The sequence below is a fragment of the Peromyscus californicus genome, unplaced genomic scaffold (assembly GCF_007827085.1).
Source record: "Peromyscus californicus insignis strain IS unplaced genomic scaffold, ASM782708v3 Scaffold_19__1_contigs__length_69161282, whole genome shotgun sequence".
Taxonomy (NCBI): domain Eukaryota; kingdom Metazoa; phylum Chordata; class Mammalia; order Rodentia; family Cricetidae; genus Peromyscus; species Peromyscus californicus.
In genome coordinates, this window is record NW_026294491.1 from 65,318,100 (window position 1) to 65,344,629 (window position 26,530).

General features: G+C 47.5%; 1 protein-coding gene across 2 annotated transcripts in view; it reads right to left on the minus strand.

Moving 5' to 3' along the window:
• Rftn1 (raftlin, lipid raft linker 1) overlaps positions 1-25,489 on the minus strand; it is a 199,942-nt gene extending 174,453 nt beyond the window's left edge. Inside the window, exon 1 of one of the 2 annotated variants that reach the window (XM_052745605.1) lies at positions 25,247-25,489. The gene's annotated coding sequence lies outside the window, so the exon portion shown is untranslated. Of the gene's footprint in view, positions 1-25,079; positions 25,160-25,246 lie in introns of those variants that run through there. The other variant, XM_052745607.1, reaches the window with a different exon arrangement.
• Positions 25,490-26,530: the final 1,041 nt, after the last annotated feature.

Below are 26,530 nucleotides of genomic sequence, written 5' to 3' on the forward strand. Positions count from 1 at the left end.
GGAGAATAATAAGTTGTTGTTACAGTCTCTAAACTCTGGCATCCTTTCTCCCCTCAACAGCAATTATTTAGACAGGAATTGATATTCAAACATCTCAAAAAGTGGATGTTGGTGTTTTTTATGGGCCTTGTCTGATAGTCCCCTTCTCTTCTTTTTCAGCGCAAACAGCAGGAATAACCGTCAGCTCCCCCACCTCCAGTCATTTCAGACTAAAATGAAAAGTGACGGGCATAACAGGGCCAGCGAGACATCAAGCAGCAGCCGCCCGTGTCAAAAATCAGTGGCCGCAGTGCGCATGGGCAGCGGGGAAATGGGGAACAGTGAACAGAGAGTGGGGATCCCTCGTTCTCTGACGGAAGCCAGCGAAGGTTCTGTTCATCCAGACAGAATGGCATGTACACAGCGACTTTGTGGGGAGGTAGGCTCCTTTCACAGCCTAGGCACTAACTGCTGCTCCTCTCTGGGACACTCACCTGCCACGGAAAATGTTTCCCTAAAATACAAACTGGCCAAGAGTAACACACACACACACACACACACACACACACACACACACACACACACACACACACACACACACATGCACACGGACTGCTTCCTCCAAAGACAAGGATTTCCTTCACTGATCCATTCACAGGGTTCCCAGCTTCCTAAAGCAATTTGGCAAGTTCCAGAAAAACAAACTGCACTTCAAAAAAAAGCAGTAAGGGCATGGACGGGAGAGTGGAAGCAGACAAGTGGCACAGCCGTGACCAGCCTCTACTTTGTAGTAATTAAAAAAGAAGTCAGAGAGAATGGATAGGGGCCGGAAGGCTGACTTATGCCTTAATAAGGGAGCATTAGTGTCCAAGAACTGGAGCACACATGATTTATGTGTCGTCTGTGTGAACTGATAACCTGGGAACTACTTGGTCATTCCGCACACGAAACAGTTGATGTGTGAGGGGGCTGCTGGAGGAACCGTGCAAAGCAAGCTCCTGCCATGTGCGGGGGGATCAGAAAGCAATGGAAGGAGACTCCTGAGTGCTGGGACCAGCACCCTGGCCATGTGGATCCGGGAGCACCAGGACAGGACTACAAGAGCCCATGAGTGCACAGCGTCCTTCACTACTGCCCGTTTCCAAGAGCCAAGCATGGTGGGAAGGGAAGGGTTGTGGAAGCCCAGCACAAGGCTCGCAGGAACTTGGAGGAGCTAAAGTGAGCTCTGCTACACAGATTTGGGCATGCAGAGTTGACAGAGAGCCTGCAAGAGTAAAGGATGAGGCAGAAGGGGAGGGGCGGGCTGTGGAATCTGTCATCCTAGGCCTAACAGGTCAGAAAAACAGAGTCATCACTCACCCAAAGTGCCTTTGTGAGATGCACAAGATGGTGGGTACCTCGTCCTCCAAGGAATGCAGTCCTGCCCTAGCTGTGGCTTAGGGAGTAGAGGCTAGACCTAAGCCCCCACTTAACCCCTTGTGAGCAACCTTCACAACTGGGCGTGGCAGTGCTACATCAGTGGGGAAAAGACAAGCCAAGTGGATGGCGTCCCAGTTGGCCATGATTGGCCTACAGAGTCCTGCAGAGAAGTGTGGAGGGGGCAGGCAAGAGAAGACCTAAACACAAAAGGAGTCAGGAGAGAGGGCACAGATTCAGGTTAAAGCTGTCTGTTCTTCACAGCACATTCAGAGTGTGGAGGGGTCCAGAGACTGGCCGAGCTGTCTGCAGAGCACTGGTACACTGTGCAGGCCAAGCAGCTCCGACTCACTACGTAGACACTTGGACCGCACTGAACAAAGCTTATGCTACCACCATGCTCACCAAAGCAGAGCCAGGAGGGGATGCTGCTATCGTCTCTCTCCAGCTAATGGGGGTCAGTTCTTACACCACCGTGCTCTGCAGAGTGAATTCATACAAACTCTACCTCAGATCAGCAAGGAAAAGACAGAATACAGCAGTGATCTTCAGACACCCTCAATGAGCATGGTACAGTGTGGATGCACACAGATGATCAAGGAACCGATGAAAAACTCCAGTCTCCTTCTCACCAGCGGAATGGCAGGAGGGCCACAGGGAGAGAGTGGAGGCTAGACCAGCCACCTGTACAGGTTAGCCATCCCCTGAAACCTTTTGAGAGTTGATGTTGAAAAAGTTTGGATTTCAGAGCATTTCAGACTTTGGAATTTCAGATGAGGGGGCTCAACTGGTAAAGTCTATGCAAATATCTCCAAATCCAAGACTCTGAAATCTGAAATGCTTCTGTCTCAAAGCATAAGGGATCTTCAGTCCGTGCCAAGTTCTGGTGAGGGTACAGAGCTGCTCAAGATTTGATTCAACCTTTCTGTTTGCTTTAAATATTTACTTATTTTGAATTTTATGTATATAAGTATTTGCCTGCATGTATGTCTGTGCACCATGTGTGTGCCTGGTCCCATGGAGGCCAGAAGAGGGGCTGAGACCCTCTGGAACTTGGATTATAAGCAGTTGTGAGCTGCCATGTGGGTGCTAAGTCCTCTGCAAGAGTAGCAAGTGCTCTGAACTGCTGAACCATCTCTCCAGGCCCCAATTTTATATTTTAATTATCTGGTTTATAATTCAGAATATGCTAGTTTTTGCATAAAATTTCCCTAATAAATATCTCTTATATTAATAAATGCTACCAAATCAGGTCACCAATGTTTTCACATCTTCAAATTGTAAAAACTAAAACCAGAGCAAATGGAGTTCTCCTGCTCATCCTGTCAGTGAGATAGTCTGGGAATATGGCAATGTGTGGGGAGGCTACATACACACCTGTCTTGGGATCTAGTGAATCCTCCTAGATCTGTACCAACAAAAATGTGTGCATGTGGGCATCCCAAGGCACAGGAATGCCCATGGTCCCACTACTCAGAACTACCTGATGACCTTGCAGGGGGTTCTGTACATTGGAATACACTCATGCATTGAAGAATCAGAAATCAAGGGAAATGCAGGAACTAAAGAGTGCATATGACAGCATGGTGACTGTCTTAGTCAATGCTCTGTTGCTGTGAAGAGACACCATGATCACAGCAACTCTTATAAAAGAAAGCACTTAAGTGGGGGCTTGCTTACACTTTCAGAGGGTTAGTCTGTTAGTACCACGGCAGGGAGCATGGTGGCACACAAGCAGAAATGGTGCTCGAGAAGTAGCTGAGAGTCCTACATCTCGATCCGCAGACAGTGGAATAGAGAGTGACAGTGGGCCTGGCTTGGGCTTCTGAAACCTCAAAGCCTTCCCCCAGGGACACTTCCTCCAACAAGGCCACACCTTCTGGTCCTTCTCAAGTAGTGCCACTCCCCAATGACTCAGCATTCAAATACATGAGCCTACAGGGGCCATTCTTATTTAACCCACTACAGTGACTGAAACAAAAGAAACAAGGCAAGAAAGTAGGTGACAAATAAACACGCATGCACACGCATACATGCATGCATTCGCACGTAAATACACACACACACACACACACACACACACACACACACACACACACACACACACCAAAAACAAACAAACAAAAAAACACATATTAGAGTCCCTCGACAGAAAATCCATGCTCCAGTGTCACAAGCTGAAACTGGCCATCTTAGGAGCATGAAGGGCTTCTGGGTGTGTTCAGTGAGCAGCCTAAATTATTAAATTGTGTTTCTTCCCCTGCCTAAATTTCACTAAAAGTTCAAAACTACATAAAATGATTTTTTAAATGCACACAACATGTGCAACATCCCCACAACATTAGGCAAAACACGGTGTTGCTCCCCAGTGGTGCCAAGTCTTCCAGAGTGAAGAGCAAAAGCATTGTTTAGAGCAGGCCTGGTCATCAGGTGCCAGCGTCTCCCCCAGGGTACCATGTGTACAACAGAGCTCAGAACAGGAAGGGCTGCTCTCCACACTGGACACAGCTGTGTCCTTCGGGCACAGCCCAGGACTTACGGGCACAGGATGAGAACAAAGAAGGCCAGCAAAGAAAAGTCACCCGATAACAAGACGTGAAGAAGGGCTCTCCATGCCACCAAGTGCTCTCTACCAACCACTGAAGCCCCAGCAGGCTCCTCCTCGGATATCAGAACTGCTGTGCATGCGTGTGCCTGTGTGTTCATGTGGGTGTATAGACACGTCACATGTACATGCAGAGGCCAGAGGTTACCATCAGGTGACAGGAGCCCTCTACCACCCTCCACGTTATTTTCTGTGACAAGATCTCTCACTGAACCGGGAGCTCTCTACTTGGCTAGAATGGTGATTGCCTAGCATGGCTGGCCGACAAGCAGCAGGGATCTGCCTGTCTCTACCTGTCCCTCAGCCAACTTTCCGTATGTGTGCTGGGGATGTGGACTCAGGTCCTCTTGCTTGCACGACAGACACTTTACTGACTTACACCCCAGCTCTAGAACTATCTAGAAAACCACAAATACATCTTCATGGGAAGGATACTGAATGAAATTCCTGGCAGCCACTATCATTTATTATGACTTAGTTTCATCTATAATTTTCTATTCAAACTTCCAAATCACAACTGATTTTAAGGTTTCTATCTGATGGTTGCTAACTTGAAGTCTCTGAACAAAACTTCCCCAAAGGACTGTGTTTGGGGTCAGGTGACTCTGCCTCAATCATTCACCTCTTTAAACACAGAGAGGATAGAATCCCAGCCAGCAGCAAACCTGTCACTTCTGGATCTTTGGAGTCTCAAACCTAGAAGATTCACTTCTTGGAGTGTGTGCACCTGCTTTTGAGGAACAACTCTCCTCTCTGTATTCAGGGTCCTTACTTGTCCCTCAGGGCACAACTCTGTGTTTTCTCTTTCCTTCCTGCGCTCACAACTCCCACCTCTGTCAAAACAAGGCAGGCTTCCTGCTATGCCCAAGCAGCTCAGAAAAGCCTTGCTTTGGGGAGGAAGGTCAACCATGACCCAGACAGCTTAGAGCTTTGTGAACTTTCCAGGCAGCCAAAGGTGTTCCTACCAGAATCCTCAAGGGACAGCGGGGGCACAGGGAGAAGTCTGGGGAGTGGTACAAATTCAAACAAAAGAGTCCACGCCTGCATGCCGTGACCACACTCCTCTGTGGGACTGGGCAGGGAGGCTCACTTGAAACCTGTCTCCCATGGGGTAAGATCTCCAGGAAGCCTGACTCCAAAATCTGATGACACTCCTGAAATGGACAGTGGGGTGTCTGCTGCCTCCCAGAGTCCTAGCCCTGTGACTGCTTGGGCACCAATTCCCAGACCCACACCTTAAGACACTGGTAGCATAGATTTCATCTCACAGTACCTGCGAGCCCAGGCCACGCCAGAGCCACATCCAAGCTTTCTAGATTGAAAACAAAGGCAGTATTTACAGCAGGCATGTCTGTCTGGAGCTAACCTGTGAGCTGTGGCCAGAAATCAGAGGTCACAGATCATGCTTGAAGAAAATCGACTATGTTTCCAGGGGTAGCTGATTATAAACAGTAATGAGAGGCCTGCTGTGAAGAGAGTCTTCATCCACCTAGGGCTGACACCCCTGGAGCGGCTGTGGGTGGCAGACGGCCATGTTGATGGCCAAAGCTTTCCTTACACAAGCAGGGAGGCCAGCTCTCACAGAGCAACCCCTGGGAGACCAGCAGCCAGACCCACCAGTGGGAAGCCCTGTCACACCAGGTGGCTCAGGAGTGGCTGACTCTCCTGGTTTCCAAAGAGGACACAGGCTAGCCAGGTGGAATCCCAGCACTTGAGAGGCTGAGGCAGGAGGATTGTTGTGAGCTCAAGGCCAGCCTGGACTACAAAGTGAGTACCAGAGGATCCAGAGCCACACAGTTACAAATCACTCGTTTCTGAGGAGGACTCTTCAGTGCTTCCTGGCTCAGGGAATCCCCGAGCTTTGCCCTTCCAGGTTTCGTGGATAGTCATTCAGGGGTCTCCTTCCTTGTCCATGTCTCAGAAGACATCCCTGTGACTACGTGTAAGCTCTCCCTAGCAGTGGGACCAAGAAGACTTTCCATGAGGCCTTCTAAGCAAGAGAGAGAGAGGGGGGCTCTCTCCCCACTCCTGTGGTGAAACAAGGAAAACAGCCCAAAGTGATCCAGTTCCCCAAAGGAGCCAGAAGCATTCCGGGAGCAATGAGGCTCTGTGTCCCTTACTGCAGGGGGATGCCGGGGACCTCAGGTGACGACATTCTACAAAGTCAACTCTTTTGTGATCAAGGCTACATCAGGGTTACTGTGGTAACCAATGGACCAGCTTTGCCCAAGAGCTATGGGCTCCTGAGGGAAGGAATTCGGGTTCTAACTCTGTCCAACCTCCCACCAACCCAACACACCTTTCACGTTGGGTCAGTCTACTAGCACACACAGAACTAGCGGGGCCAGGCCTGTAGGTAGAGTTTTCCTGCCTGGCCCACAGTCAGGACAAATCTCTCTCACCTGCCAGTCCCACAGCCTTTCAAACCCAACCAAGTAAACACAGAGGCTTATTTTGCTTACAAACTGTATGGCCGTGGCAGGCTTCTTGCTAACTGTTCTTACAGCTTAAATTAACCCATTTCTATTAATCTATACCTTGCCACGTGGCTCGTGGCTTACCGGTATCTTCACATGCTGTTTCTCATCGTGGCAGCTGGCAGTGTCTCTCTGACTCAGCCTTCCACTTCCCAGCTTTATTCTCCTCCTTGCCCCGCCTACACTTCCTGCCTAGCCAACGGCCAATCAGTGTTTTATTTATTGACTAATTAGCAACACATTTGCCATACAGAACATCCCACAGCACTTCCCCCCTTTTTTTTTTCAAAAAGGAAGGTTTTAACCTTAACAAAGTAAAATTACATATAATTTGGGAATTTGGGCGTAGCTTCTCTTACTACTTCCTGCTGGAGGGGGGCGCTGTATCTTATGGGGAAACAAAGAAAATTTTAGGATTATGGAATAGTCCATGAGGCTGTATCGTCTGAGCCAGATGCCTTCAAACCGTTCTGGATGTTGGATCATCTGGGCCATGGTGTCATCGGAGACCTTTCAGGGGGTCTTGGCTGGTCAAACCTGATGTGTCTTAATCTGGAACAAATCAATAGCCTCTGGCTTTCTGTGGAAACAAAAGCAGAGTCTCCTTTCCAAAGTAACATATCCTTATATCCAAATTTTGAAGTCAAGGTACCTTTAAAATATACATTTTGGCATAACTCAACAGTTTTTACAATCAAATGTTTTTCTGCAGTTAAAAGTCCCAAAGACAACACAATGCAGATTCTCTGTGTAATATCCATTTTTACGTGGCTTATTTTTTATACTACCTTTACTGTCTCTTTAAAGACTTTATTTTTTTAAAACTATGTATTTGTTTCTATAACTCTATATATCATCTTTTTTGTCTCTTTCAAGCCTACGTATCTTTTACACACATTGCAAACTATTACATCTGAATCTGTCTTATTGTGAATCTCTTGCTTTAAACTGCAGCAGCTGTGGCTGCTGGCTCCGCCCACCTCAGCTTCCCAACATGGCAGTGGTTTACCGCCAGCTCTGGGAGCTATCGTGGGTCTATGCTTTTATCCAAGCAGCAAGTAGCCCAGAAACCCTTTTTTGTTTTGCACTAGCAAAGGCTAAATCCACCATGCAGCTTAATGTGCCACTTGCAGAGGCCTCATTCCCGCCATACTGCAGGTCGAGCACGCACTCTAGGAACCCACCAGTAGCTCAAACAGGCAGCTGCCGCTCATTTGAGAGAGACAATTAGGAAGCTGTTTTTAGCTCCGTTTTAGAATCTTTTTTTCTCAGTTTTTAGGTGGAAACTCTTGCCACCACGTTGGGCGCCATTTGTAGGTAGAGTTTTCCTGCCTGGCCCACAGTCAGGACAAATCTCTCTCACCTGCCAGTCCCACAGCCTTTCAAACCCAACCAAGTAAACACAGAGGCTTATTTTGCTTACAAACTGTATGGCCGTGGCAGGCTTCTTGCTAACTGTTCTTACAGCTTAAATTAACCCATTTCTATTAATCTATACCTTGCCACGTGGCTCGTGGCTTACCGGTATCTTCACATGCTGTTTCTCATCGTGGCAGCTGGCAGTGTCTCTCTGACTCAGCCTTCCACTTCCCAGCTTTATTCTCCTCCTTGCCCCGCCTACACTTCCTGCCTAGCCAACGGCCAATCAGTGTTTTATTTATTGACTAATTAGCAACACATTTGCCATACAGAACATCCCACAGCACAGGCCTGCTCTTTCAGAGGTCATCTACGAAAGGAGGAGCCAGGCAGTGAGACAGGCATGTAAAGAACACAGGGCACTGGAGTAACCAGAGCAAGTGCCACAGACCTGACTCCCCAGCCGCAATAGGGTTGAATGACGCTTGTTATTCAGTGTTGGAATCGCTACTTTACAAGCATGTCTGACTGGTTTCTGATGTGTTCCCAAGATGCCTGGGGGTGACTAGAGCCCATTTCAGAAGGATGGCTTCTTAAAAGTCCCCCAGCTGCTGCCACCAGGCTTGCTGCTCCTATTAACTACCACTATGCATGCCCCCACTTAAAGAATGGAACAATCATCGCAGTTACATTTTCAAATACAAACCAGAATCATTAACAGCGAATTCTCATTTGCCAAGTTGCTACCAATCCAAGACAACTTGTAAAGCTAACTTTAACAAATGGTAAATGACACACTGACAGAGGTGGGCCATTCCAGGCTGCTGCTGCTGCTGAGACGTGAGTGTTCATGGCATCCTTCAGTCACTCAAAGTAAGAACAGAGGATACTAATGAAGAAACCCTTACAGGATAGCATCTCTTTCAACCAAAAAATAGCAATGGAAACTTGAAACCTCAGTCACCTATCCCAGTGGTGTGATTGTTGGTGCCTGGAAAACAGTCTAAGAGAGCAAAGGAAGATGAAACTACCTACTGTGGGCACTCATGATCCACGGCCAAAGGCAAAAACAATCATGACGGTATGATTATGTGGCACCAGTACTTGAGGTACCTCCATGTTTATTTGTATGTAAGATCCACATTCTCTCTCTACGTAGATCACGTTATTAGAACATTCCTTTGGGGCATTCAATCATGAGTGAGTTTCAGGTATTCTGTATTGAGCATACATTTTTCTTCCCAACAGGACATCACAACCAGCCTCCGAGTCAGCCCTCAGTGACTCTCCTGTTGGCTCCCTTCTAACCTGGCATACAGCTGCCCCCTTGAACCCATTGGGTAATGCAGATATAACAGCACATGCATTGTGAGGCTGGGCTGTGGAACCTGGGTGGCATCTTGCTCTCTAGTCATTCACTATGAGTATAGCCCAGCTGTCATGCTGTCATGTAGAATGTCCCTATGACAGGGAACTGAGAGACCCCTCCCCACAGCCAGCATCAGCTCAGTGTCATGCAGAGGTATGCTCTTGGGTACTGGGGGTGGAACCAGGACACTCTGCCATCCAGGAAGTATTCTACCACTGAGCTACACTCTAGCTCCCTGTCCCCAACCTCACAACAGACCCTGAGTCAGTCACCTGGTAAGTCCCTTCTGGAGTCCATTCATAGACCCTGTGAGATAATAGTGTTCATTCTTTCAAGCCTGAGTTTGAGAACAATTTGCTACACATTCCTAGATGGCTGATCCAGGAAGTTTAATGGAAAGCCCCGCTCCTGTATGACAGGCTGCCCAATGGAACACCAGGGCTGCCAAGGTTTGGGAGCAACTGGTTACACAACAAAAGTTAACTAATGCCAGGGTGTTCCTATTAAAAAAGAAAACCCACACTTCTGGCCTTGCACCACGCCAATGTGTCACCTACCACCTCAGCTCTGCGGCTGCCTCCACCTCAGCCAGCCCCACCAAGAACAGCTCCTCTGGGAAGGGCTGACTACTCAAACAGCAGTCCTTCACCCAGCATGCCAGCATCCCCAGGGAGCACTCCAGAAATGCAGCATTGCAAGCCCCACTCAGGGCCTGTGAATCAGATTCAGGATCCTAAAGACCTGAGATACAGTGACATTTGTGAAGCTCCAGCTGCAACAAGGCTCTCAACCTGTTCAAGAGAAAGCTGTTAAATGCTGGCATCCAGAGGTCTAGGAGTGGTTCCATTCCCAGCACCTCAAGAAAAACAACAAAATAGATGTTGGCTAGGCAGAAGGTGATTGTGTTCTGTCTCAGTTGGGGTTTCTACTGCTGTGATGAAACACCATGCCTGACCAAAAACCAAGTTGGGGAAGAAAGGGTTTATTTGGCTTACACTTCCATACTGCTGTTCATTATTGAAGGAAGTTAGGACAGGAATTCAAACAGGGCAGGATCCTGGAGGCAGGAACTGATGCAGAGGCCATGGAGGGGTGCTGCTTACCGGCTTGCTTCCCATGGCTTGCTCAGCCTGCTTTCATATAGAACCAGGACCACCAGCCCGGGGATGGCACCCACCATGGGCTGGGCCCTCCCCCCATTAATTACTACATGAGAAAATGCCTTACAGCTGGATCTCATGGAGGCATGTCCTCAGCTGAGGATCCTTCTTCTCTGATGACTCTAGCTCGTGTCAAGTTGACACAAAACCAGCCAGTGCATGTACGGAAAGGGACCATCCCTCTACATGACACTCAGCTGATGCTGGCTGTGGGGAGGCGCCCAGGTCCCTGCCATGGGGACATGCTACAGGCTCAGGGTGTGTCTTTACAGCTGACTGTGCTCAGAGTGAATGACTTGAGAGCAAGATGGACCCCACTGGTGCCCACAGCCCAACCTCACAATGCACGAGCTGTTATTCCTGCAGTACCTGATGGGCTCCAAGGGCCAGCTGTTGATTTAGCATGCCTCCAGGTTAGGAATCAATACTGTGGGGGCAAAGTGAGTCCTCCTCCACCTTGCAACCCACTCTAACTCCTTAACAGTGGGACCCAGGAGGCCCAGGTCTCCCCTGAGCCTTCCGCCCAGGCCTGAGAAGCAGCCCAGAGGACAGCTCTTGCTCTCCACTTCTAATCTCTTGAACCTCCCTGCCTCAGACACCCTTCCTGGTCTCTTCTGCCACCCTCCCAAATGTATCACACCCCTATCCAGGAATTGCTATTCTGGGCCCTCCTCCTGTCTCACTCTCCTCGAATTATTCTAATTATACACCACTTGGAACATATGGAAAGCACAGACAGCTCCCCTGTGCCCCCACCTGGGCTCAGCAAGGGCAGGCCTTTCACCTCACTTGCTTCCCACGTTTCAATTTTTTGCAGAGATGTAACGTTTGGGACACAGCCTCTATGCCCTTGCCATCTCTCTGTCCTGTGGTCCCTACTTTTCTTTCACCCTACATGTCACACCCACAGCAGCAGACAGCAGAGATTCTAGCTTCCTCGGTGCAGGCGGGGGAGTGTCCTTAGTGTTTCTCTGTGTTTTGAGTGGCAGCCCGAGGCTAAAGCATTCCTAACAGTACATTTGCTAACTGCTAGAAACTCAAACAACTTAATGTGTCTAGCCTCATAACTAGACCCTTTGGGAATATAGTACATCTATACTGAAAGAAAAGAAATCTGTCCCTTCCTAAGTAATGCCAATTACTTACTGACTCTTCCTAAAAGCCAGACACCACCCAGCTTCCCAAACATCAAAGCCACACTGGAGATCACCATCCTAATTTTCTGTTCCACAGTGATTGTCTTAACAACCGCCCCAGAGTTCAATGTGGATGTGATGTCAAGTGAACAGCCTCAAGCCAGGAAGATATCTCACAGATATAGTTAGGTTCCCTTAAAAATGTAAAACTATACTTCGTCCTCCCACCCTGTGAGTAAATTCACTGTTGCTGGGGCATAAAATCTGGAGTCCCAATAAATAGTTCTGCTGCATGTGACCAAAAATATACATGCATACCACCATCTCCCTCTTAGCAACCATACCTTCTTGCCATAAATGAACCTACTTGGGAAAATCTCACCTGTTACTCCCAGAGAGTTGTCTCCAAATCCAGAAGACATTCTGTGACCTGGAGCTGTAGATCCATTCTCTGATCCTACACTGTAGAATGCAGTCCAAAGAGAAAGAGAAGCTTGCCCACTCAGCCTGCCCTTCCTCAGCATCTGTGGTGGCCCCACTGGCCTGGAAGCAGCCAGGCTCAACCCACAGGGCCCACCTGTCTTGCACCACACTCAATCACATCTGGCCTTGGGGCCAAAACTGAATGGTGCTCTATCTCACTAACTCACCAGGCAAGCCCCTTGCCATTCCACAAACAGCCAGAACTTTGTGGGAAGCAACCTTCTCGCCCTCTGTCTTCCATCACCAGGCTCTGTAGACTGTGCTCCAGTACCAGAGAGGAGACTCGGAAATGATCAGACCCAGCCTGGAGGCCTGGAGGCCTGAAGGCCTTCCCCACTCCAGTCCTGCCTCTCACTGTGGACCACGACCTCAAGGTAGGTAAGGTTAAGCCACAACTTGCTGCTGTACACACCAGAGCCCTCCTACCACAGATCCTCTGTGCACTGAAACACCACTTGTAACCCTTCCTTTCCACCGAGACCTTCAGACAGAGCCAGCATTCTCAGAGGGAAAATCAGTAGGCTACGGGATGTGGAGACGTGTGTGTGTGTGTGTGTGTGTGTGTGTGTGTGTGTGTGTGTGTGTGTGTGTAGGGGGAGAGAGGGGGAGAGAGGGAGAGAGACTCGTTTTAAGGAGCTGGCTCACTGGCTTGTGGGAGCCAACAAGTCCAAACATTCCAGGATAAGCTGGGAGGCCAGAGCTCCGAAAAGAGCTAACGCTGCCGCCCTCCATCCCTAACATAAGCCATCAGTACGTCCCCAGCCCTCTTCCGATTTTAACTTCCTCTCAGACAGGGCACTAACAACAGATCAAGTAACCACTCCACCAGTCCTGGTGCTTTTGCCTTACCAGAGAGAGGGAGAGGTCTGAGAAGCAGATGCAAGGGGAAACGGCAGGAGAAGCCCGGGCGGGCGGATAGGACATGGCATGGGAGGGCACCGGGCTGCCTGAATGACAGAGCCAGAGGTGAGTGACTGACTCAGGCCGCTGCGACTGCACATTTGGGGGCCGGGTGCGCAGCTGTTGTGGGGAGATCGCAATGGGAACAGCCCCTGTCGGTGACCCCCGCAGCGGTGGTAAAGTGGTAGCTTTAAAAGCCACAGCTACGTATCGGATGCCAGATAAAGCATTCACCTTAATTGTTCTAGTATTAATAAAAACTCGGGAGTCAGAAATTGAGATAAAACCCTGAGAAATCCAAAGAACAGTGGAGGACCGTTCTGCTGACCCTACTCTCCACGTTGCCAAGACCGAAAAGCCTGCAGTGAATCTCTCCAGGCCCTTCCTTCTTCCTCTCTGTGTCCCTCTATCTTCCTCTGAGTCCGCCAGAAAACTCTGTGGTCCATTCTGGCCAGCTGAACGTGAACTCCGCCTTCGGAACCAAGGTCCAACTCCATCAGTGGTCTTGGAGGGACAACACAAACAAATCTCCTACTACACTGGACCCACATGGTGGAAAGAGAGAACCAATTCCTGCAATTATCCTTTGACCCCCACATGCATGCTGTGGCACATGCCACCCTCCAGTGAATAAAATGTAAGAATAATAATATAATTAATAATAATAATACAAAAGGTAAAGTGAACTTGAGAGCCACAGGGCCATATTTCAAAGTTTCTTTCTGTCCTTTGGTATCTCTGTGGTTTTCTTATCATGGCTGAGCTGCTGTTAACTGTGATCTTCTAGAGTTGGCCTTGGATGGTAGAAAAGAGATTGCAGGATGCACATGTGGATCATTTTGGGTCCAGAGCTTGACCATATTCCGACTATTTTACCTTTTCTGCATTCTCCCACAGGAATTCTTATGCAGAGAGAAGAAAATATTTTAGAATGGATATTTTGCCACACGGAGCAAAAAAAATAAAGACCTATGTAGAAAAGGTTTCTGAATTAATTCTGAAAGGAAAATTAGGTCTTTGTCAATTAGCAGGAATAGACCCAGCAGAAATTGTAGTACCTTTTACTAATGCTGAAATTGCCCCATTATGGACAGGAAATGAACTAGCAAAGAGCTTGCAGTAATATTTTTGGAAGATATTAGCAACAAATATTCCAAAAGCAAGAGACTTCAGTTTATAAGGAGAATTAATTGGATCCTTCCTCACATTGTATGGGGAACACCAATTTCTGGAGGCCCTACATTCCATACTGATGCAAATAAATCAGGGAAGGCAAGTTATAAGTCAGGAATTTTAAGTAAAGTGGCCCAAAGCCCTTATGATTCTGTTCAAAAGTGAGAATTATATGTTATTCTCATGGTATCATTAGATTTTCCAGAAAATCTTAATATAGTTACTGACTATCAATATGCAGAAAGAGTTGCTTTACATATTAAAACCACTGAACTTATTCCAGATGATTCAGAATTAACTTTGTTATTTATTCAATTACAAGAAATTATCAGAAAGCGAAATCATCCCTTGTATGTAACACACATCAGATCCCATACGGGTCTACCAGGCCCTTTGGCACAAGGTAATGATGCAATCAATCAGCTATTGGCAGGAAACGTATTAGAAGCTTCAGAATTTCCTAAGAAAAAACATGTTAATAGCAAAGGTTTGAAGAAAGATTTTTCTATCACATGGCAGCAAGCCAAGGAAGTTATAAGGAAATGTCCTACTTGTTCTTTGTATAACCAAACTCCATTACCTGCAGGAAGTAACCCAAAAGGTACTCAAAGAAATGACACTGGGCAAATGGATGTGTTTCATTTTTCAGAGTTTGGAAAATTAAAGTATGTGCACCATACCATAGGTACATATTTAGGATTTCAATGGGAAACTGCTTTGAGTTCTGAAAAGGCTGACTCTGTAATTACACATTTATTATAAGGTGTGGTCATTATTGGAATACACATACAAATTAAGATTGACAATCTCCAGTGTATGTCTCTAGTAAAATAGAACAGTTTTTATATATTATGACATAAAGCATATTATAGGCATACCACACAATCCTACAGGACAAGAAGTTATAGAAAGATCTATTTGCACATTAAAATATATGCTTAATAATAGAAATGAGTAATAAAGACCCCAGAGATAGATTACACAATGCTCTATTAACTTTGAATTTTCTCAGTGCTAATGAGAAAAGAACAGCAGCTGCAGAGAGACACAGGATAATAGAAAAGACTACAGAGTTAAATCACCCTGTACACTTTAAGGATGTGCTGACCTCAGAATGCAAACCAGGATATGTGTTCTGTTGGGGAAGAGGTTTTGCTTTTGTTTCCACAGGAGAAGAAAAGCTATGGATACCCTCAAAATGAATAATGATTTGATTTGAATACGAGAGACCTCTTGATTAGGAAAGGAGATGATAGTTCATCTAACAGTGAGGTCATCCAATCTAAACTAACTTACAAGATGTCAAAAAGGGAAACTCCCCAAAGTTAGGGTTGGGACAGGGTTTTTTTTTGTCTTTCCAGGAGAATAAAAGCATCCAACTAAGGAATCTGAAGACCACTGGACAAATGAGACATCTGAAGGAGAAGGGGAAATCATCTAGAGAAAATGTCCCCAAAAAAGAGTAAATTGGCCTAATGGTATACATTTCCAATAGGATAAAAATCTCATAAGTCTTCCAATGTTTTTTTCTGCTGTTCTCTACAGACATATAAGGTGATGGTCTTTTTGCAGTCCCAATTCAACTGAAAATTAAAGCTGGCTTTTGATTGAAGCATGACTCTCTCCTTCTCTAAACCCAATTATGCTTGTTAAAGGAAAATCCAAAATCTATCTCATGTCAGAAGAGCCACCTGGTATGGGTCCAAAAAAAGCGGGGTGTCTAATCTATTGCCACTAATCTCATAATCCTTTGGTTTTATTTTGACTCTTTAACACTTTTCTTAAGGTATAACTATTATCTCAAAATCTATCTATCTGTCACATATATACACATACATATATATACATATATATATATATATGTATATATAAACTTTCTGCCATGATATTAATGGACATATAGAGTACTAACTAATTCTAGAAATAGGCTTCTTCTAGATTCCTATATGTGATTTCAAGCTTGAGTCTGAAGCAGGTAACTAGGAACTAAATTTGTGTGCCTTGGATGTATTTAATAGATTGTGGTCCTTAAACCTCTCCAAGATCTGCTGCATATAACATTTAAAATGTCAGTTTTCTGCAGTGAATCATGACCATTCCTAACAGTGACCTCTGAAGTCTCCAAAAGGATGACGGGGCCCCACAAAGATGGTTCTACCTAAATTGTGGTAACGCCACTAAGATGACAAACACCAACTAAAGATCAGCTTTGGACTACAAACTGCTCAGGAGAATTTCAAGGTGGTTAGCTGAGATGGTCCAGCTTCATAGACCGGAACTTCATATAAGCCCTGCAATTTCCCATCACACCAACACTGGACAACTGCTAGTTCTCCCAGGAGTTGACCACTACCTCCATTTTCTGAGGGTCCCCTAAAGATGCCATCGACCCTAGACAATAGGAAGTAATTTTAAGAACACAACGCCCATCTTCCCAAGAGGTGGGGGTGAGTGGTTTTTGGTCATTCCGTGGATTATGAATATTTATCATCATTTTGAGGGGTTGGTTGCAAGTTGTTATTGGTCATAGGCAGGAAACTAAGCAAAGGAGATTAGATTCAGGGATTTCATTCTAAAAAGAAAAGGGGGATGGTATAGGAATGATAGGATAAAAGGGTAGATTATTGAATCTACTTTTAAACTAAAAAGCAACTACTAGTCTCAGATATTTTACATTGGTAGGGATTTTTGTATATTGATACAAATTCAAATTATTTTTGTTATACTGTATATATGCTTCTACTCTTGTTTAAATATTTTTGTATACTTGAGGGAGCCCACAGAGGCTATCTAGTGAGATCTTACTCAGGGTCAGAGAATCTGAGCTTGCTTTATCCAGCAAGGCTGCATAATGGGATGATTTGACCATGGGTGTGGTTACCAGGTGTTTGGAAGGGTCTACATTTGACTGCACATTATTGCTTTGATCTTGTAAGGGAGAGGTCTTTTGCCTCTCCCCTTGGTGTTATTTAAAAAGCCCCTTTGAATAAACAAGGCAGTGACTGGGTATTGATCCAGGGCCCTCCTGAAGCTATCCTGTGTCTCTGTCTTTCTCCTCATTGTCTAGGTCTATCTTTCTACCCACTATTTCCTAATTCCTCTTTCCTCCACCCAAGAACCCTTCAAAAGGTGGGAGCAGGTCAGAGCTGGACTCCCACATATATTGATACAAATATGAGGTTATTTTTGTTATATTGTACATATGTTTCTATTCTTGCTTAAGTATTGTACCTATGCAGCTCATTTGAAAATTTAACGTAAAGTTCTAGTCCTTGAAAGATAATTAGGATAATAAAGAAATAAAGGTTAGTAGTTAGTCATATATAATAATCAAACTTTTAGTCATGTTAGGTATCTTTACAAGGTCAAACAGATATATTTTAAATAGACAAATGGTCTTCAAACACTTCAGAGACCTACAGAATATGACATTTAAAATGTTTTAATAACATAAGGCTTTTCATGACAGTGAGACATGCCTGCTCCTGGCAGCACCAATCTATTTCAAAAGAAAGGATGATGGGCATCAAAGAACTTCCATATGGAGTTTGCTTTCATTTGTGACAAAGTTAGCCACTGGGCAAGAAACTTCCCTTGCCTCGACTGCTGACAGCATGTACAAACTGGACAAGCAGGACACAAAAGAAGGCAACTGCCAAACTTTGCTAAGACAAGGTAGGACAGTCCTTCAAAATTTCCTACTTCACAGAAAAATCTGTCAGGTATTCTAGGCCTATAGGCCAAAGATGGATGCCCCAATGTTGCAGAGGAATCTTGGGGTAACTGTCCAGGCAACCAGCTGTCTCTGTCATTTCTATAGTTTTGGGAGTTGCTTGCTCTGTTTACCCAAATAATATTATATCCTTCTCAGGTCTCTGATGGGGTTGAAGATTAGATAGTTGATAGTTACAGTTTTCCTTAGCTATGATAGAAAGTAAACTTTGTATAAAACTTTGGACCCACCAAGAGAGGACAGATAATGAAGTATGTTCTTTAAATTTTCCAAATACAAATGGACTGGGCATTGTGAGTGTATTTCTTACTTGATAATTGTTCTTATTGTATATAGTTTCATTTTGTTAAAGTTAACACCTTTCCTTTTTATCCTGACAATTGTTCTTGTTGTATACAGTTTTACTATGTCAGAGCTAAAATCTCTCCTTTTATTTAGACAAAAGGGGGGAAATGTTGCAGGATATGTGTTTGTGCTGTCACTCTGAGACCACCAATGGAGGTGGACCTTGGTGTGGAGGGCAGAGTTCATGTTCAGCTGGCCAGAATGAACCACAGAGTTTTCTGGCAGACTCAGAAGAAGATAGAGGGACACAGAGAGGAAGAAGGAAGGGCTTGGAGAAATTCACCTCAGGCATCTTGATTTGGAAACGTGGTCAGCCAATCATTCCTCCATTGTTCTTTGGATTTCTCAGGGTTTTATCTCAATTTCTGACTCTCAATTCACTAACACTTGAACAGTTAAGGCAAACGCTTTAGTCCTGGGAGTCTAACCCAGGTCATCAGGCTTACAAACAGGTGTTTCTACCCAGTGAGCCATCTCTGCGGCCTAAGTTCAATTCCTGAACAGTCTAGCCCAGGGCTTGGGTTCACAGGCCCAGGTGCCCCCTGCTTCCCAGGTATGCCTCCAAGGAAGCCCTGGAATCCTTTTTTTAAATCTGTAAATAGAACAAATGCAACATCTACTTGTACAGTGACGGCTACATCAAGACAGGCAGTACTGGACACAGGTTAGGACGCCTCAGCAGGCAGAACGAGGAGCGTAACATTACCCAGGGGCACTGGGGCCATGGCTCAGTGGCAGAGCACTGGCCTCTCATACAGAAGGCCCTGAGTACCCAACACCATGAGGTAGACAGACACGTGTTAACCATTCAGTACTACTGTTTGTGATCCATTATAAAGAGTCCTTGTAACCTGGCATGGGTTGTCACAGCACACTGAAAAGGGTACTTATAAGGTGTCAGAAGATATGTGCACACACATAACCCACACCCCCTTTTTTTTCAAGACATGGTCCCTCTGTGTAGTCCTGGCTTCCCTGGAACTCACTCTGTAGAATAGGCTGGCCTCGAACTCAGAGATCCACCTGCCTCTCTCTGACTCCTGAGTCTTAGGATCAAAGGCTTGACCCACCACCACCTGGCAACACAAACCCTTTCTAAACTGAGAAAGGATTCAAATGAATAGATCTGTACTTTACATTTCTGAAATTTGAAAATTCGCGGAGTTGACACATTCCATTAACCATTCTGTGACCACCCAAATCTCTTCACACCCAACTTCATGGACAACAGCAATCGCAGCACCCTCACATCCAAACACTGAGAGCTAGTGTGACAGTTTCCTCAGCACAAGGTGAGGTAGGAAGCAGGTGCTTTCCACACACAAGCACAACAACAGCAGCCGAGCACCCTCTGCAAAGCTCCCATGCTGACTCTGAGCAGATTTAGGGCAACAAAATAGGGCACTTCATGTGAAGAAGCCAGAGAAAGTTGTCAGTTCCTGACTGAAAGTGTGGAAACCTTTGATCTAGGATTATGAAGCAGATGAGCTGGTCAGCTTCTTACACAGTGACAAGCACAGTTTGTTTGAATCTGGCCATGAGCAGCGGGGACCATCTTCCCTTCTCCTTTGATGCCTAAGTAAGAGGTAAGAGCCACTGAACAGTGGGGACAACTGGAGTCCCTTGCCCTCTCCATCACCCCTGCTCTCCCGAGGCAGCTCAGACTCAAGGGAGGCCCTCCCAGACAATGTCTCTGCCTCAGCCCTGGCAGGTAGCCATCCCCGGAGAATGTGACCTGATTTCCTAGCTCTTTGGTCTGGCCCACTGAGAGCGATTTCCCTCTCTGAATTCAGCCCAGGTAAGGCGTAATTCACACAAATGCATATTTAAAAGCTGGACCAGATTCTTATTTGGAGAGCAGGGAATTTAGAGGACTCAAGCAGGGATTCTGAACTGCCTGCCATACTGATCCTTCATGAAAATACATCTTGATAAAATATGCAATGATAATAATGAAAAGCCCCTTTGGGGGCCCAGGAGAAAAGAGAAACTGGAATCTATGTCAAAAAATGAATGTGACTGGGAGGAAAGTTATCACGCATATCCCTAAAAAATCCTCCAAAGGGTAAACATAAAAGGAACGCCTGCCACAACGCATCTCTGTCAGTGGAAAGGAAAGCGCCCCGGCCGTTACCACCCCTGGATCCAGTTCTCAACTGAAAGGTAAGGAAATATGCACACCACCACGTGACTGCCCCACAGAGCTCACAGCAGTGGCAGACACGGCTCCAGTGGCCACGCATGGCTCGAGATACTTGAACTGTGGCTAGCATTTAGTTTTATCCAACTTTGGCTCATTTAAACACACATTCTGACAGCTACATGTGGCTAGTGGCTACTGTATTTCAGTCACTCAATAAAATCACAACCCCAACTGACCAGTACCTTTCACTTTTTAAAAACAAAAGCCAGGTGTGGAGGTGCACACCTTTTACTCCAGCACTCAGGAGGCGGAGGCAGGTGGATCTCTGAGTACAAGGACAGCCTGGTCTACAGAGAGAGTTACCCTGTCTCCAAAAAACAAAACAAAACAACAACAACAAAAAGTGTGTGTGTGTGTGTGTGTGTGTGTGTGTGTGTGTGTGTGTGTTATAGCCACATGTACACTTAAGCCAGGGTATGCTCGGGTCAGAGGACAACATTCAGGAGTCAGTTCTTTCCTGCCCTGAGCTCTGGGAACTGAACTCATGTCAAAAGGCTTTCGAGACAAGCCCCTTTGCCTGCTGAGCCATCTTGCTGGCCCGTATTTTACTTTTTGAGTCAGGGGCTCTTTTCTGTAGCCCAGGCTGGCCTTGAACTCTCCTTCTTCCAGCCTACAGCTCCTAAATGCTAAGATTACAGATTTGTGTCACCATGCCAACCTCCAAAGTCAGAGCTCTACAAGCCCCAACCGTGCCAAAACTCTATGCCTGTGAGACAACAGTACACAGAATACTGAAGGAGGTGACTCCAGAGTGTCATTTCCTGTCATCTTGTTCTCACTACCCCAGTGACACTTCTATTATACTCTGTCTTCACGTATTATGAACTGTGCTTCCAGAAGATTCTGCAGCCACTAAACCTGAGTGCCACAGTCTCTCCCCTAAAGGTTTCAGAAACACTGCAAGGTAAACCCGGGGCTTGGGGACCACCGAGCTTCACTGTCCTCCAGGCTGATGACTCAGGTAACACCTAATATTTTGTTAATGCTGACGGTACAATCGGTGATGAAATAGAACGGTGCTGCTACAAGGAAGTTCGTGTCGGCAAAGTTGCTCTGGGTCCAAGTAGTTAATACCCATCCCCCACGCTGGGGTGAACCACCTGCTGACAGTTGGGACCGTGACCTCTTAGCACCCACTGTCACCCTCCCAAGACACAATCAGGCAGACGGGCAGCTCAGTCCTCTCGTGGATGTCTGCTGTGTCCTTTCCTTGTGGTCCGCACCACACAATCTTTCCTGCAGTTCCATACGTGACAGAGCCCAGACCCTTTCCAACGTCTCAAGACCGCACCTGAGTCATCTGTCCCCGAGACACTCGGTCAGCACTGAGACAGCTTGAGGGACGTGGAAACATTTCACCCTCTGTTATACACCAGAGAGCCACACTTCCTGCCTCCTGGATCGCACTAGGTCGGGTCCCACAGAGGGGCCACGGTGGAAGGGCCTCGGAGAGGCCACAGCCCTTTTCTCAGTAATAAGATGGGTGTGCAAGACTGTGTTTCTCACAAAAAAAAAAAAAGGTAAATCACATTCTCAGAAAAGCTGCTCTGCACTCACCCCTCCAACTCTGCCCTGCCTCCCAAAGACAATGCCCATATTCTCGAAATCCAAAGGGCACCTCCACCAAGTTTACATTAGCACACCAATAGCCCAGAATCCCCCAGGCATATCTAGGCAGAAGTTCAGTGGGGTTCTGCAGAACTTGGGGGTTGTTTTTTTCTTTTATAGCAAGCACCCACCCAATCTTTCACAACCTAGGGTCTATTCCCTATGGAAACCCCTTCTGTGAAGCTCTGAAGACACGGCATCCATCTTAGCACTGGCAGGAATCTAAGTCTAAATCCACCTACGGGCTGGAGAGATGGCTCAGGAAGAAAAGCATTTGCTGGGCACGAATGAGGACAACACATCACACACACACACACACACACACACACACACACACACACATCACACACATCACATACACACACACACCACACACATCACATACACACACACACACACCACACATCACATACACACACACACACCACACACACATCATACACACACCATACACACAAAAAATTAAAATTAAACCCATTAAGTGACAGCGCTAAGATCTGCATCTTATAGTCCCTTCTACCTATGAAAACATGTCCATGAGTGTCCCAGGGGAACACTGATCTAACTAATCATCCTGATTTAGAGCTAGGGAAATGGGATTAGGATGTGAGCTCCAGAATCACATTTGTACTCTTTCTAGGAGTGAGAAATGGAATCTCTACCTAGAAAAAGCCTAGCAATCTCCCCTATACACTATACACACCCCTTCTGTGACACGGGTATTTATTCATGAGAATGGGAACTATGTCCCCAGGAACTCTGTGAGCAAATGCACAAACATTCATATCACTGTCTTTCACAATAACCAGCAACTAACAAGAAAGCTGGGCTGTAACCCACGTACCCAGGAACAGGGGGATACGCAAACAAACTGGCACACACACACACACACACACACACACACACACACACACACACACACGCCTCCTGAACATAACTTATCAGTAACAAAATGGAATTACTGAGTGAAAAAGAAACTTTATTCAGAACTGTAGAAATCCGTGTAAGACGTTCAGAAAACAGGCTAAACTGACCCGTGCTGAAACAGAGCAGTGGTTGCCCCTGGGAAGTTAGGGGCTGGACCTGACTAGTGGTGGCCATGAAGAAACCCAGGTTGATGCTCTATTATCCGTCTTGATAAAGACTGTTTACACAGTGCAAATGTCAAAACAATGTGCAGGCGTATTTCACTGTCATGCATGTGTTACCCTAAGAACACATGAACACATGTTGAACACTAATGAAATGTGAGTTGAAAAGTCTACAAGTAACCCTGTACCAAGATGTAACTTAATTTAAAACATGTGAAGCAACACACTGGATAGACAGATGGCTGGCTAGACGTGTAAGAACGCCAACAGAGCAAAATGTTAGAAAAGCTACCTATGGGTCTTTGTTTTTGTAGCCCAGGCTGGCCTCCAACTCCAACTTCTCCAGCCTCCTCTACCTTCTGAATTCTGAGATCACACAAGCATGCCCCTGGGCCCAGCTAGGTATTTTCATGGTCACCGTGGCAACTTTACTAAATGGTAATTTTTGTTTGTTTGTCTGTTTTAATGGGGGCTGGCTGTGCTGGTGCATGTCATAATTCCAGCACTTGGAAGAAGGATCGCTGCAAGTGTGAGGCCAGCCTGGTCTACATAGTGAGAGATCCAGACCAGCCAGGGCTACACAGGAAATCCTTGGTAAGGCAGCCACGGCCACCAAGCCATGGGACCACACAGCTTCAGCTCTGATGTAAGTGAAGCGTGGAGGGACACAAGCAGCTTTACAAAACTCCCATCACGCAGGCCTGTTTCCCTGCAGACAAAGCAATTACTTGAAATCAAGCCAAAAATTCCCATTTCAGAGGGAGAGAAAGAACTGACTTGTTGCCCCAATTTATTCTATTTCAATCCCCGCACCAAATCCATTGGCTGATCACACAGTCCACTTCATTTGCCCCTTGTCCATGATGTTAGAAAGACAAAGACAAAACAAGCCGGTGGCCTGCCCCACAAATGTGAGCACAGGGAGGTTCCCAGCTCGGGGCTGGAATCGCTCAGGCCTCATGAAACCGTACAGATGGCAGAAGAGTATGCCAGCTCACTCTAGGGTTACACGGATTCACTGAGGTTAGAGAGCACACACCATACAGCTTGTTGCTTAACCTCTGAAGGTGGGAGGCTGGTGACGTGTGTGTCACCTGAACTTCCCCAGAATTCAGCTGATCTGAAGGTAAAATTAGGAATCCTGGCGGCCACGGGTATATTGGGTTCAGTAGCTCTACCCACAGACTTGCAGGCCACTCACATTACACCCGGGCTTCCTTCCTGGAAAAGGCTTATCCTGAGATGACACCCCATGGTAGGGGTTGGGAGACACCTGTTCTGACCACTCGCCCAGCATCTGAAAACGGCTGTGTGGAGAAGAAGCGGCGACTGCTGGGCATCTGGGCAGCCACTCACATACAAAGATCTGTGCCAGACTCTTTAAAAAAACAAGTAGTTTTTGTCTGTAAACCCCTAAACAAACTCACTGACACCACCCACCGCCCACAGGGGGCAGCTGAGAGCCAGCAGCCAAGAGGCAGCAGGGAGCACGCGCAGGGCTAACCTTGCCCTTGCGCGATTCTGGCCTCCAAAGATAGCGGTGCCACAGCGGACCCCGAGCACTAGCCTGACAGACAGGCTTCCTCTCGGCCCAGAACCCATGCCCATCCTGACCTGTCCCGTGCCTAGTTAAGTGCGTTACGACAAGGCAAGAAAAATCCATTTCAGTAGGGGAAAAAAAAACGTTTCTGGTGCCAGGGACTCGGCTCCCGGAATCTCCACCGAGTCTCCGCGCGTGGCCCGTCTGCTTTCAAGAGTCGCACACCTCTGCCCTGGGTCAGCCCACCTCTCCGGGAGCACGTGGGTGGTGGCAGCTCCCATCTGTCCCGGGCCGGGTACCCACTAGTCTCTGGTCCTAACCCACCTGTAGCCTCCGAGCTTCCCTCCGCGTCCTCCCAGTAGTTCCTGCGCCTGCGGAGCCCATGACCGCCCCCACCCCAACCCCGCGCAGACGACCTGACCCTCTGTCTCCCCAACGCACTCGCGTGTTTTTTGTTTTTTCTCTTCATTCTAAAAAAAAAAAAAAAAAGTTGGCCCAGAACCTGGCGTCCCATCGATCGATCCCCAACCCCACGCGACCTGGACCAGGGGGCTCGCCTGGCAGCTCCGGAGCCCTGAGGTGCCAAGAGGAGCTGTCGCCCTGCTCACCAGGATCGGAAGCGGCGGAGCCAGCGGCCTCTGCGCGCCACCTCGCCGCACGCCCACCTACCTCTGGGGACCAGTGGCGGCGACCGTGGCGCGGGCTCCCGGAGACAGCGTGCTGCGTCCCGGGATGAAAGTTTGTGCCATGCAGAGCAGGGCGGCGCGCGGACGACGGGGCCCCGGGGGTGGGGGCAGAGCGCGGGGCGCGGCCGCTCGCGTGTCGTAGGTCCCTCGGGCGCTGGCCGCGCGGGTACCTCCCCGGAGCCAGTGGCCGCCGCGCTCCCGCTCGCTGCGCCCTGCGCCCTGCGCGCTCCGACTCGAGCCCCGCCGCCCCCACCCCACCCACCCCACCCCGCGCCGCCGCCGCCGCCGCCGCGCGTCCGCCTGCTACACTTCCTCTTCCTCTGAACTCATGTGCAAAATATGCTGCGCTGCATCTTCTTGGGGGAAGCCCAGCGGCCCCTGGCAGTCGGGCGCGAGAGACCCGTCAGCCCTGTGCGCCGCCAGCGCTCCGCAACCCCCGGCCCTCCCCCAGTCTGCCTTTCCCAGTCCCGGGCTCTGGAACCCGCTTAGGAGAGCACCGAGATTCCAGACAAGCTTCTGGGAAGGCGACCGCCATCAACATGCTGATGGCCAGGGTGGGGTGGAAAGCTGGATAAAGGTCCATTCTGGACCCATTCCACAGGTGGGAACGTCCCCAAGCAGCGCGCATGCTGCCGGGTTTATCTCTGGGCAAGTAGTGCTCAAGGAGAGAAATAATGCCACTGGCCTCAGCCTCTCTTCCCCCACCTTATCCAGGCATCCAAAGGTTTAAAATCTTGAGGGGACTGGGTTATCTTAGCCTAGCAAGATGGGTTCCTCAAGGAGAAAATTGCATAAACCAAAGTGAAGATGTGAATAGTGTCTCCTTGAGGCCAGTAAAACAAAACAGAATTGCCATGCAGGGCTTGAGAGCAGGAACCCTAGAGACAAATGGTCAGGATGGATTCCTGCCTTCTGTCCTTACTTCAAGTGGCACTTCCTCGTGCATTATTAAATGGGAAAAGCTTGGGAGCACTCTGTAACTCGGCCATTATCGTTATTATCATCATTACCATAAGGGGCTGAGATCTAATTGATTACCCTGTTCTGGTTGGGCAAAGAAGGGTCCTTAGGCAGTGGAGCAGCGCGGTGGAGGGCTGATCTAGGCCCTGTGTTTTAATGAGGTCTGTCTGGTACTAATAACACCCGCCAGGGGGAGGAAGCACTGTCTTATTTGCAGGGACTCCTCTGGTGAGAATGCTCCGGGATTTTCTTTCCTGTATCCATCTGTCTTCCCTTCCCACCACCATTCCACCCGACTCGTGCTCTT